Source organism: Oryx dammah, unplaced genomic scaffold, assembly GCF_014754425.2.
Source record: "Oryx dammah isolate SB20612 unplaced genomic scaffold, SCBI_Odam_1.1 HiC_scaffold_7, whole genome shotgun sequence".
Classification (NCBI taxonomy): Eukaryota; Metazoa; Chordata; class Mammalia; order Artiodactyla; family Bovidae; genus Oryx; species Oryx dammah.
The window spans coordinates 7,358,077-7,371,420 of record NW_024070191.1 but is presented as its reverse complement, the minus strand read 5'-3'; the positions used below and the strand labels follow the sequence as shown (position 1 = coordinate 7,371,420).

General features: G+C 41.7%; 1 pseudogene; it reads left to right on the top strand.

Moving 5' to 3' along the window:
- The window catches only part of LOC120865597, a 39,143-nt pseudogene extending 26,731 nt beyond the window's left edge, over nucleotides 1–12,412 (top strand).
- The last annotated feature ends 932 nt before the right edge of the window (nucleotides 12,413–13,344 follow it).

Sequence of the window (13,344 nt, the reverse complement as noted above, 5' to 3'; positions counted from 1 at the left end):
GGTGACAATAACAAATAATTTTAAATCTTAGTGATTTGGGAAAAAAAGCAATGACTTATTTCTCTTCTACCACACATCCATTATGGGAGTGAGTTGAAGCTCCTCTCACTGTGGTCCTCACTCAGACCAATACAACAGTCACCCTGTGGAGTACTACTGGTAATTTTGACAGAAAAAAAGAGGAGTGGCAAATTGTGCTCTGATACATAAAATCTTCCATCCTGAAGTGATAGAACTCAGCTGATGTTTCACTGACTAGAGCAATTTCAAGCTGGTCAGAAAGGATAATTTGATCCTTGTGCCCAAAAGGGAGGAAAACACCATTTAGGGCTCATCACGAATCACTACATCATCACTAGTGACTTTCTGGTTACTATTTGAGTTCCTCTCTCTTGAACAATAAAATATACAGTAACTCATTGCTGAAGTAGAGTCCTATAAAGTCATCAAAGTCATGACTCTCCTTGGAATAAATCTTAATAATCCCAAGACCATTAATAAAACTCATGGGGATGCTGTGACAAAACAATATAGAGTCTACAAATTCAAGGACTTGTGGAGGTGGGAAAAATTCTTTGGAGCAACAAAAGGCTGATTAAAATTTACCCTTAAAGAGAAGATCAAATCCAGGGTAAAGCCGCTTATTCCCATTATTAAAAGTCATGATGAAAAAATAAATAAATAAATAAAAAATAAATAAAAGTCATGATGGATCCAATGTCCATGCTCTCCAAGCATCTACCCATGCAGGCGTATTTCTCTGTCTGGAGATCTCTGTACTAAACAGACAAGTTCTCGTCCACCACCAACCGCCGCCTGCCAATCCCTGTTCTCTGCATTGGTAGAACAGGCACAGATGCTTCTCAGCACCAGAAGAGGTGAGACATGGGAAACATAGTGGAGTTACTGGTCTGTACGAATCATGCTAGCAAATGTTGCAGAGCACTTATGTGGACAGAATGGAGCATGTTTTTAGTTTAGACCGTAATTCTGGCTCCTAGAAGGGCCCCTCCTACATTTTCTCCATAGCCCTTGGCTACTCCTTTTGATTATTCTTTTTTTATTACTCTCCTTGGACAAAATATATCCTCGGAAATAAGACTGGGATGCTATTTTCACTTTGGTTGCTAAGCAGCTACACGAAAGTTAGGGACCAAAAGTCACTTTAATTCTTGCATTTATGTATTTGAATGTGTGTGTGTGTCCATGCACATGGGCAACACACTCATTAAAACCTTAATAGTTTTTCAAATGTTTGACTTAGTCAGTTACAAGTGCCAATAGCCACATTCAAAATTCTTTCTAGACACATTTCTTAGATTGACAGCATTTCTTTGTTTCCTGCCCTATGCTTCCTTTTTCTCAACTTAATTATAAGCCTTAGGCAATCAGGCCAAGGTGGGTGATCCATACCTTTTATCTCTTTTCCCTGAACTGGTTTATCCAATTGAAAGGATTCACTGTGTGCTACTTTAATCCATTCAAGGTTTGCTTATTTTTTTCTCTTTCTTTTTTATTTTTTAAACTATGGAAGTAAGATAATACAGTTACAGGAGACTTGAAAAATACAGAAGAAAGTAACATATAGTTCAACTATATATTACAATTATTTTTTAAGTAGATAAATTAAGATTTTTAGTTGAAGTTTCAATATCAAACTCTCAAAATTAATAGAAGGAATATATAGAAAAGTAAAAGGATATAGTAGACTTGAAAAGCACTATGAACCAGTTCAACATAATTAAGATTTATACAATTTTCACACAACAGTAGGATACAAATTTTATTCAAGTTCCCATAGACTATAAACTAGGAGACACTGAAACATATCCAGGGACATAAAACAAGGTGCAAAAATTTCATGGTCTAAAGGTACTGAAATCAAACAGAGTCTGTTCTCTTATTAATGTAGAATTGTGTTAGAAATCAATACCAAAAGATGTATTGTGCTGTGCTTAGTCGCTCAGTCATGCCCGATGCTTTGTGACCCCGGGGACTATAGCCTGCCAGGCTCTTCTGTCCATGGGGATTCTCCAGGCAAGAATACTGGAGAGGGTCACCATGCCTTGCGCCAGAGGATCTTTCTAACTCAGGGATCAAACCCAGGTCTCCCACATTGCAGGCAGATTTTTAAAGTCTGAGCCACCAGGGAAGCCTAATCAAAATGTACTTGAAAATAATCCAAGTATTTACCAAGAGAGATCTTTGACTTAGCCTTTGAAAGCCTCAATAAAGCTAGAAGGCTGAAAAAAAAAAAACAAAGAGGAGAGAGTATTTAAATGAGAAACTAATATCAAAATGAGAAATTAATATCAAAGATACTCTCAAAACCCCAAGTATTGGGAAATTAAATGTTTACTTTTAAACTATGGGTGTATCTAAAAGCCAAAACAAGGAAAATTGGAAAATATTTGTTACTGAATAAAAATAAGAAGAGAATTTACCAGAATTTATTGCATGCAGCTGAAGCTGCTCGGTACAACTAAATACAATGTGGGATCTTGAATAAGGTATGAAAACAAATAATGGATATTAGCATAAAATTTTGTGAAATTTGAAGAAACTCTACTTTAATTAATAATACTGTATCACATGTTAACTTTCTGGGTTTTATTTATTTATTTTTTTACAGCATAGCATTTCTTTATATTCTCTAAATAGGATGAACATTTCAAGCCTTATTCAATTCTTTAAAAATCACTAATATAATAAACTTTCAAAACCTTAAGTAGTAATACTAGATGCCAAAATATATGGAACTACCAACCTAGATAGCATATTCAAAAGCAGAGACATTACTTTGCCGACTAAGGTCCGTCTAGTCAAGGCTATGCTTTTTCCAGTGGTCATGTATGGATGTGAGAGTTGGACTGCGAGGAAAGCTGAGCGCCAAAGAATTAATGCTTTTGAATTGTGGTGTTGGAGAAGACTCTTGAGAGTCCCTTGGACTGCAAGGAGATCCAACCAGTCCATTCTGAAGGAGATCAGCCCTGGGTGTTCTTTGGAAGGAATGATGCTAAAGCTGAAACTCCAGTACTTTGGCCACCTCATGCGAAGAGTTGACTCATTGGAAAAGACTGTGATGCTGGGAGGGATTGGGGGCAGGAGGAGAAGGGGACGACCGAGGATTAGATGGCTGGATGGCATCATGGACTCGATGGACATGAGTCTAAGTGAACTCTGGGAGTTGGTGATCGACAGGGAGGCCTGGCGTGCTGTGATTCATGGGGTCGCAGAGTCGGACACGACTGAGCGACTGAACTAAACTGATATCAAACTTTGTTTCAAGGGGTTTTAATAATGGGGAAAAAACAGCTTTAGCCTTGATTCAATCTTCACTTCAAGGCTGAATTTTAATCAGCCTTTGTTTTGTTACTCAAAGGAATTTTTTCTCCTACTCCTAGAAGTCCCTGAATTTGTAGACTCTGTTTTGTTTTGCCACAGCCTTCCATGGTCGTGGGACTGTTAAGAGTTACTCCAAAGAATAGTAGATTTCAGATGTAAAACTCTTTACTCACTTTGTAAAGCAGCAGCCAACTTCCTTAACAGAAATCAATCTCTGCCCCTCTCTTCACCGGTAAGGGAAGTGTTAAATGGCTGGGAAGCAATCTTAGCTCCTATACTGATGAACTATGATTTTATCCCTTATAGAAAGGGCAGGAAGTAGATATTTTGTAAATTCCTTAGCAGGATACTTTTGCACAAAATACCACAATGGAGAAATCTTTAAAGGGGTCAAGCAATGCTAGCAGAAGTTGTGCAGACAAGGAAAGCTAATTTTTTATATGTGATATGTAGCCATTTCCATGAGGACAAATTTGCTGTCCTCATGGTGGAAAGGGTGTGTAATCAAAGTAATCAACTTGCCACTAGATGAGTGGATAATAACTGATCTCTCCTGATAATCCCCAAGCCTCCCTGGGAAACTCCCAAATATTCACAGGCAAGTCTGTCTTAGTCTCTTGTCCCATCACCACTCCTTTCTCTTGGGTCCTGGTGTGCAGATGGTTTTGTTTGTGCCCTCCCAGAGTCTCTATTTCTCCAGCCCTGTGGAAGTTCTGTAATCAAATCATACTGGCCTTCAAAACGTGAATCACCACATGGTCAATATGGAAACCAGATTGATACATTATTTGCAGCCAAACATGGAGAAGCTCTATACAGTAAGCAAAAACAAGACCAGGAGCTCACTGTGGCTTAGATCATGAAATCCTTATTGCCAAATTCAGAATTAAGTTGAAGAAAGAAGGGAAAACCACTAGACCATTCAGGTATGACCTATATCAAATCCCTTATGATTACACAGCAGAAGTGACAAATAGATTCAAGAGATTAAATCTGAAGAACTATGGACAGAGGTTTGTAACATTGTATAGGGGGCACTGATCAAAACCATCCCTAAAAAAATAAATGCAAAAAGGCAAAATGCTTGTCTGAAGAAGACTTACAAATAGCTGAGAAGAGAGGCAAAAGGCAAAGGAGAAAAGGAAAGATATATCCACCTGAAAGCAGAGTTTCAAAGAAGAGCAAGGAAAAATCAGAAAGCCTTCTTAAGTGAACAATGCAAGAAAACAGGAAAACAATAAAATGGGAAAGACAAGAGATCTCTTCAAGAAAATTAGAGATAACAGGGGAACATTTCATGCAAAGATGGGCAAACTGAAGGACAGAAATGGTATTGACCTAACAGAAGTAAAAGATATTAAGAAGAGGTGGCAAGAATGCACAGACTAAATATACAAGAAAGATCTTAATGGCCTGGATAATCATGATGGTGTGATCACTCACCTAGAGCCAGACGTCCTGGAGTGCAAAGTCAGGTGGGCCTTAGGAAGCCTCACTGTGAACAAAGCTAGTGGAGGTGATGGAGTTCCAGCTGAGCTATTTCAAATCCTAAAAGATGATGCTGTGAATGTGCTTCACTCAATATACCAGAAAATTTGGAAAACTCAGCAGTGGTCACAGGACTGGAAAAGGTGTTTTCATTACAATCCCAAAGAAGGACAATGTCAAAGGATGTTCATACTACTGCACATTTACACTCATTTCACATGCTAGCAAGTCAATGCTTAAAATCCTTCAAGCTTGGCTTTAGCAGTATATGAACTGAGAACTTCCAGATGTACAAGCAGATTTAGAAAAGGCAAAGGAATCAGAGATCAAATTACCGACATCCGTTGGATCACAGAAAAAGCTAGAGAATTCCAAAAAATCATCTACTTCTGTTTCATTGACTATGCTAAAGCCATTCTATATATGGATCACAGCAAACCATGAAAAAATGTTCAAGAGACAGGAATACCAGGACACCTTACCTGCCTCCTGAGAAACCTGTATGCAGGTCAAGAAGCAACAGTTAGAACCAGAAATGGAACAATGGACTGATTCAAATTTTGGAAAGGAGTATGTCAAGGCTGTATATTGTACCTCTGCTTAAATGCAGAGTACATCATGAGAAATGCTAGACTGACTGGATGAAGCACAAGCTAGAAACAAGATTGTTGGGACAAATATTAATAACCTCAGATATGCATATGATACCACCCTTATGGCAGAAAGCGAAGAGAAACTAAAAAGCCTCTTGATGAAGTTGAAAGACGACAGTGAAAAAGCTAGCTTAAAACTCAATATTCAAAAAACTAAGATCATGGCATCCAGTTCCCTCACTTCATGACAAACAGACAGGGAAACAATGGAAACAGTGACAGACTTCACTTTCTTGGCTACAAAATCACTGTGGACAGTGACTACAGCCATGAAATTAAAAGATGCTTGCTCCTTGCAAGCTGATAAACCTAGACAGTGTATTGAAAAGCAGAGACATTACTTTGCCAACGAAGTTACGTATAGTCAAAACTATGGTTTTTCCAGTAGTTATGTATGGATGTGGCAGTTGGACCATAAAGAATGCTGAGCACTGAATAACTGATGCTATTCAACTGTGGTGTTGCAGGAGACTCTTGAAAGTCCCTTGGACTGCAAGGATATCAAACCCATCAATCCTAAAGGAAATCAACTCTGAATATTCACTGTAAGGACTGGTGCTGAAGCTGAATCCCCAGTCCTTGGCCATCTGATGTGAAGAGCTGAGTCATTGAAAAATACTTTGATGCTGGAGAAGACTGAAGGCAGGAGGAAGGAGGAGAAGAGCACAACAGAGGATGAGATGGTTGGATGGCATCACCAACTCAGCAGACATGAGTTTGAGCAAGCTCCAGGTGATGGTGAAGGACAGGGAAGACTGGTGTGCTGTAGTCCAACTCACAAAATGTCAGACACAACTGAGTGACTAAACAACAAAGCTGCCAACATATCGGCCCTGAAGAGGGTAATTTTCTGCAGGTGAGCCTACTTCTAGCATTCACTGAGCTTGTTGACAGCATCCTCCGCAGCTGGTGCCCCTTGTGGGCATTCACGTACCAGAAAGACTATGGATACACCATGTGCCCATCCCAACACCCTTTCAAAAGATCACCTTGCCACCAACCTTATTCTTTTTAACTGGCCAAAAACATTACCCAATGTTCCTTATTTGGTATTAATGCATACCTCAAATTATTTTTCTACAAAACAACATGGACTACCGGATATATGCCCATAATGATTACTACTGGGAAACTTTCATTTCAGAGACACCTAACAAAGACATTTTTGAAACATTTTTGAATGGCCTATAAAACAGTACATCTACTTCTAGTCAACCATAGCTTATCATGCTCAAGAACAACAACAGAAAACTATGCCTGAATTTTGCCCTCTTTGGATAACTAATTTATACTGGTCATGAGGAACTTCCCACCAAGTCACAGATGGGAACTGAGGAAAAGACCACCAAGCAGCAAGAGTGGGGCTGGGACACTTGCTCATGCAATTTTCTCATATTTTCTGCACCTACTTAGGACAGTCTCATACACAGTACCTCTGTTTAGAAACAGAATATTGATGCTTATAATTTGCTGGCTCGAATAATATCCAGTAAGCAGAAGATTACTGCTTGAGCTGAATCATAGGCAGAGAATCCGGCAGAAGAGGGCAGAAGTCTACCAGGACGGCCATAGTAGTAATTCACAACCTTTCAACCACTTTTTAGAATTGAGCCAGTTCATGGATCCAGAGCCTACTGATTAAGGGATAAACTGTGTTTGTGTGAGTTTTATTCAATTAACCCTAAGTGAGACAACTATTTTATTCTGAATTTAACACTATGATTTGGGGACTAAATGCCCTCCATCTCCCCACCTCTTACTTTTCCTGCAGACTTGCATCATGAAGTTTTTAAGATATTTTTTATTTATTTTAGATAGCTTGTAGAATAGAAGCCTGCCTGAAATTCCATTTTGGCCCAGATTTTGATTGGAAAAATCTAGTGATATATTGTAATTTTTCTTGGATCTAGCTTCTTTCTCTTCTTGCTTGGACTTAGTAATTTGGAAAGTAAACTTTTGTTCTTTTCTCTTGAAAAAGAAAATGTAAATACCTAAGGAAAGATTCTTGGTTTTTTTTTCTTCAAACAGAGGAGCTATGTCTAATTTATTTAATTTGTTTACTTTTATTATAGCTGAATATCCCTTCTTTTTCAAAGCACTTCTTTATTTTCTGTTTCAGTTGTGTAAGAACAATCTTGGGACAATAAAATCCTTAAAGCCATAGTTCCCTTTATATTCACATTCCTTAATACACTTTTTAACTTCAGTGTTCAGAGATACAGAAGATAAAAGAACTGGGGAATATGCTTTTTCAACATATTATATATAAGGACCAAATTGTTAATAAATACTTCTATATCTGTAAAACCACCTCAGAACTTAATTTATTTTCATATAAATCATATGGAGATAATCTTTACATTTTTGTGATTTACAAGGCAGGGTAAAGAGGTTCATGGTGATGTTTTGGTCAACTGTAATCTCCGGGGTTCTATATTAAATTAAAAACAAATATGTTCCTAGCCAGGAAAACTCTTAAATTAATCCTGTCATGGGAGCCCACATTCAAGATGTGTCTTGGGAGAAGATTGATTGGAATTAGAGCAGAAGTTATACTTTGGTCAAACTATGGCTCCCAAGATGCCCAAATGATAAACCTAACAATGTCTACAGAACATTCTGTAGAAGTCAGGTGCTTTACTATGAAGAATAGAGAAAACATTCCAGAATTTTCCCTTGAGATTGACCAAAGCTTCCTGGGGCACTGCAAGAACTCAGCATGCCTTTGCTTCTTAGTTAAAAACATCTGGGGTAAGAATTTTGAGAAACCCTTCTGGTGACAGAATGTAACAAAGTGAGAAAAACAAAGTCAGAAGATACAGGCTTAAGAAAGGTCCTGCCCTTACCAGCTGTTCTTAAGTCTCCAAGCATTGTTTTCTTATTTGTGCCCTCTGAAAAGAGGACCGACCTGTCTGGCAGTTTGTTTATTTTGGTAATCATCAAAAATAACGAGTTCATTGAGAAATGTATTATAAACTGAATACAATATAGAAGTAACGCACGCTTTTGTTTATAAATAAGAAACAAAGGGTTGGATTTTGTGTGGACAATGCTTAGCTTCTATTACAAATGGAGAGACAGAGAGTCAAGAGGCTGATTCCACTGCTCAGGGTTACACAGGAGGAACGAGAATTAAAAACTAAAGTTCTCTGGAAAATCAACTATCTATAAAACTTAGGAAGATCCGAGAAGACAGTAGGTCAGCATTAGTCAAAATGTGGTCTCTGAAAGGCCTGTCTTAGCATATCTGTTTATTTGTTAAAAATGCAAATTCAGGGGCTTCACCCAAGACTGAGTCAGAGGCACCAGCATGGACTAGCTCTATCCACACCCCCGTGGTGACCGCGCGCACGGGGGTCACTGAGGGCGGCTGTGCACAGAGGCTGCCAGGGCAGCTCCGGCACCTGGATAGCTGCATGTCCGTCCTGCTTTCTGGATCTTCAAAGGAAGGTCAAAGGTTGCTGCCATTTACCAGTCTGTGATGTCATACAGGTAAAAATGTGATAAAGCGAGTGACACATAATTTAAAAAAAAAAAAAGCACTTACTTGACCACTGGCTCCTGCACAGCAGTGAGTTCACCCGCTGACTCAGCAGAGGCAGAAGGCAGAGGGCTTGGCTGTCTCAGCTCCTGCTACAGCTGAGGCCAGGAGCATCTGAGATGTAGTCCCCTAAGAGGGAAGGAGAGACCACACGGCTTGCAGGGCGTTTATTACTGGATGAAGGAACCACCGTGTTTTTAAAAAATCTTATTTGGTTTATTTTCCAGAACAAATACTACACTCTTCCTAGGCCTTCTAAAAATTATGCTTGCACTTGGAACCATGCCTGTGACCAGGTGCTGACAGCTCCGTCAAAGGCCTGTGTTACTTTTACCTCTCCCATGACCGTATGCCACCGTGCACAACAGACCAGTTTGACTGCGTAACTTCCCCTTCAAAGGGTTTGGTGGCAAATGGGCAAAGGAAGAATAGAGAAGGGGGGAGGTACACCTCCCAGCGTGGTGACTGTCAGCTTGGCTTTGTTGTCAATAAGGACTCAATTCCTATTAAGGGCCTGCTGGCTGTATAACCTTGGGAAAGCCCCTTAACACAATATAGACCAAAGACACATAATATGTGTTATTGATCAGAGATATAGTAACACATTTTTACAGAGTAATACAATGAATATTCCTGAATGTTAGTTCTCTTATTAGTTGAATTCAGGACAAAAGCACTGGGTTCAAACAAAACTAAAATCAGAAAATGCATATAAACTTGCCTGGCACAAAGCAATTTATAAATTAATGTTTCCTTCCTTGCAGATGTGTGTCCTTTCCTGCCCTTCACCACATCCCTCTTATTATTAGATTCACTTAAATTTAACAAACATTTATTTGATGCCAGGAGTACAGAAACACAGATCCACTAATATATCTGCTCTCCAACAACCACGGAAGACTTTCACCTGGATTTCATGTAGGAACTTCATCATCAAGGTAATGACGGTAACAACCATTAGTGAGTGAGACACTGTTAGGCTCTTACATGCAAGTTTGGAAAAACTGCTTCTACAAGGAATAAACAATGGTGCTCCTTTTAGAGATGGATTCACTGCTCAGGAAGGTGAAGGGAAGAAGCAAGGCCACAGAGCTCCTGCCCCGCAGAACTGGGGCTTGAAGGCAACTCTGTCTCCCTCCAAATGCACCTCTGCACTGTAACACATCCTTGCCCAGCCTAAAGCCAGGTTGAAAACCTTCCTCCCTCAAACTTACTCCTTCCTCTCTATTTCCAGTTTCAGAGAAGAGAATCACAATCAATTCAGCATTCCAAAAAGAAATTTGGTATTTTTCCTTGGAAATGCCTTTTTCTTATCTCCTGCTTCTCATCATTAGCTAAAGTTTCTTCATTTATGCTCTTCATATTTTAAAATTTTGCCCTTATTTTCAGACACATAACTTCTACTTTTGGAAGTTTAAGGTCCCATGATCTCAAACTTGGATGGCAAAAATAAATCATTTCTCTTTGCCCAGTGAGAGATCTCACGTCTGAGGTGGAGTGCCCCTCATTAAGGAAAAGCCAAAAATGTTTGCCAAGGGAACGAAGATCACCCACGCTATTGTCATCAAGAAACTGAATGAGATCCTACAGGCACAAGGCAAGAAAAGAATTGATCGTGCAGCCCAAATTGAGCTGCTTCAGCTGCTGGTTCAGATTGCCTCTGAAAACAACCTAGGAGAGGGCGTCATCATCAAGATCAAGTTCAATATCACCACTTCTCTTTATGACTACAACCCCAACATGGCCACATACATGAAGCCTGAGATGTGGCAGAAGAGAATGGACTGCATCAATGAGCTGATGAACATCCTGTTTGCAAATCCCAATATCTTTGTCGGAGAGAACATGCTGGAAGAGAGTGAGAACATGCATAACACAGACCAGCCACTGTGTGTCTGTGGCTGCATCTTCACTCTGGTGGAACGAATGGATGAAGAATTTACCAAAATAATGCAGAACACTGATCCTCACTCCCAAAAGTACATGGAGCACCGGAAGGATGAGGCCCAGGTGTGTCCTGTCACTAAGCATGTGCAGTGCTACCCGGAGAAGGGCACCACTGAGGAGATGTGCTGCATCTCCCTGAGGCCCATTCTCCACACCTACTACAAGTCTGATGACAAGGCCCATCAGCGGTAGCTTACCCCCGCTGAGGGCTGAGCAAGATCAGGCCAAAAATAAGGGTGAGCTCAGCTGTGCTGATGGAGAGACTGTGCAAGTACATCCATGCCAAGGACCTCACAGACTGAAACCACACGTGCACCATCCTCTGCCATATCTCCCATCACGCCTTGCACTCCCATTGGTACCAGGCCCGGGACCTCATGCTCAGGAGTCACCTGCAGGACAACATCCAGCATGCAGACCCACCAGTCCAGATCCCGTGCAACCACACCATGGTGCAGCTGGGCATCTGTGCCTTCCGCCAAGGCCTGACCAAGGATGAGCACAACGCCCTGCTGGACATCCAGTCAAGCAGCCGGGCCAACGAGCTTCTGGGCCAGGGTCTGCTGCTGCACAGCCTGCAGCAGCGCAATCAGGAGCAGGAGAAGGTGGAGCGGTGCCAGCAGGTGCCCTTCCCCTGCACAGAAATCTGGGACTGCTGGAAGGTGTTTACCTGGTGTCGGCCATGCTCCTAGAGATCCCCTACATAGCCACCCACGAGAGTGACACCCGCCGACACATGATCAGCAAGCAGTTCCATCACCAGCTGCAGGTGGGCGAATGGCAGCCCTTGCTGGGCCCCCTGGAGTCCATGAGGGAACATGTGGTCACTGCTTCCAAGGCCATGAAAATGGGTGACTGGAAAACCTGCCGCAGTTTTATCATCAATGAGAAGATGAATGAATGGCAAAGTGTGGGACCTTTCCCCAGAGGCTGACAAACTCAGAACCATGCTGGTTAGGAAGATCCAGGAAGAGTCACTGTGGACCTCTCTGTTCACCTATAGCTGTGTCTACGACTCCATCAGCATGGAGACGCTGTCTGACATGTTTGAGCTGGACCCGCCCATGGTACACTCCATCATCAGCAAGATGATCATTAACGAGGAGTTGATGGCTCCCTGGACCAGCCATCGCAGAGCATGGTGATGCACTGCACAGAGCCCACTGCCCAGCAGAAACTGGCCCTGTAGCTGGCCGAGAAGCTGGGCAGCCTGGTGGAGAACAAGCGGGTGTTTGACCACAAGCAGGGTACCTATGGTGGCTAATTTCAAGACCAGAAATATGGCTACCAGAAAAATGAGGGCTACATGTGCCAGGGTGGCTACCACCAGCAGCAGTCTCAGACGGCCTACTGATGGCTTGACTTCTGTCCCCAGTGCCCTAGACCATTCACCCTTTAGGTCCAACCACATTGCATTAAAGGTCTGTCATTAAAGGTCTATTTAGATTCATTAAAAAAAAAATTCTAGAATGTCAATGCTTCTAGAATGACCCTTCTCTTTTTTTTTTTTTTGCCCTGTGGCATGTGGGATCTTGGGGCTTCTCTGGTGGCTCAGTGAGAAAAGAACTGGTCTGCCAAGGCAGGAGAAGCAGGTTTGATTCCTGAGTTGGGAACATCCCCTGGAGAAGGAAATGACAACCCACGCTAGTGTTCTTACCTGGGAAATCCCGTGGACAGAGGAGCCTGGTGGGCTTCAGTCTATAGGCTCCCAAAGAATTGGATATGACTGAGCAACAAAGCAACAACAACATGTTGGGTCTTAGTTTCCTGACCAGAGATCAAACACATGCCCCCTGCTTTGGAAGCATGGAGTCCTAAGCACTGGACTGCCAGGTAAGTCCTAGAATGATCCTTCTAACACCTAGATTTGCATCTGATCATGTCCCTATTTCCTGTGTCTGTGGCTTCTCATCTCCACCCAAGCAGCCTCAGCTCCTTCCTCACATGCCATGTTCGATTCCCAACTGGGTGGCTCTCTGCGCCTGATGTGAACATTCTTCTCTGTCCCTCTGGCAAACACTGAGGCACACTCAGGACTCACTCAAGTGCCATATCCTCAATGGACACTTTGCTAATCTCCAGCTAGAGCCTCCCACCCCTCCTCCCGGTCCTGCTGCACTGTGCAGGGGTTTGTGTAAAGGGTGGCTTGTTAAATGCCCCGCCCCCGCCTAGAACACTGTCCCTTCCTTGGAGTCAGGGATGGGGACTTTTTCATCTTTGATTCCTAAGTCAGTCCAATGTGAGCAACTAGTACAGGCACTTATTGAGTGTTTAGTGAAACAAGAACCATGTGAGTGAGTGAAGAGTATTATGCATGAATCCTGTTCTATACTGGATTAGGGAGGCAGGGGGGCAGAGGCTTCACACAGG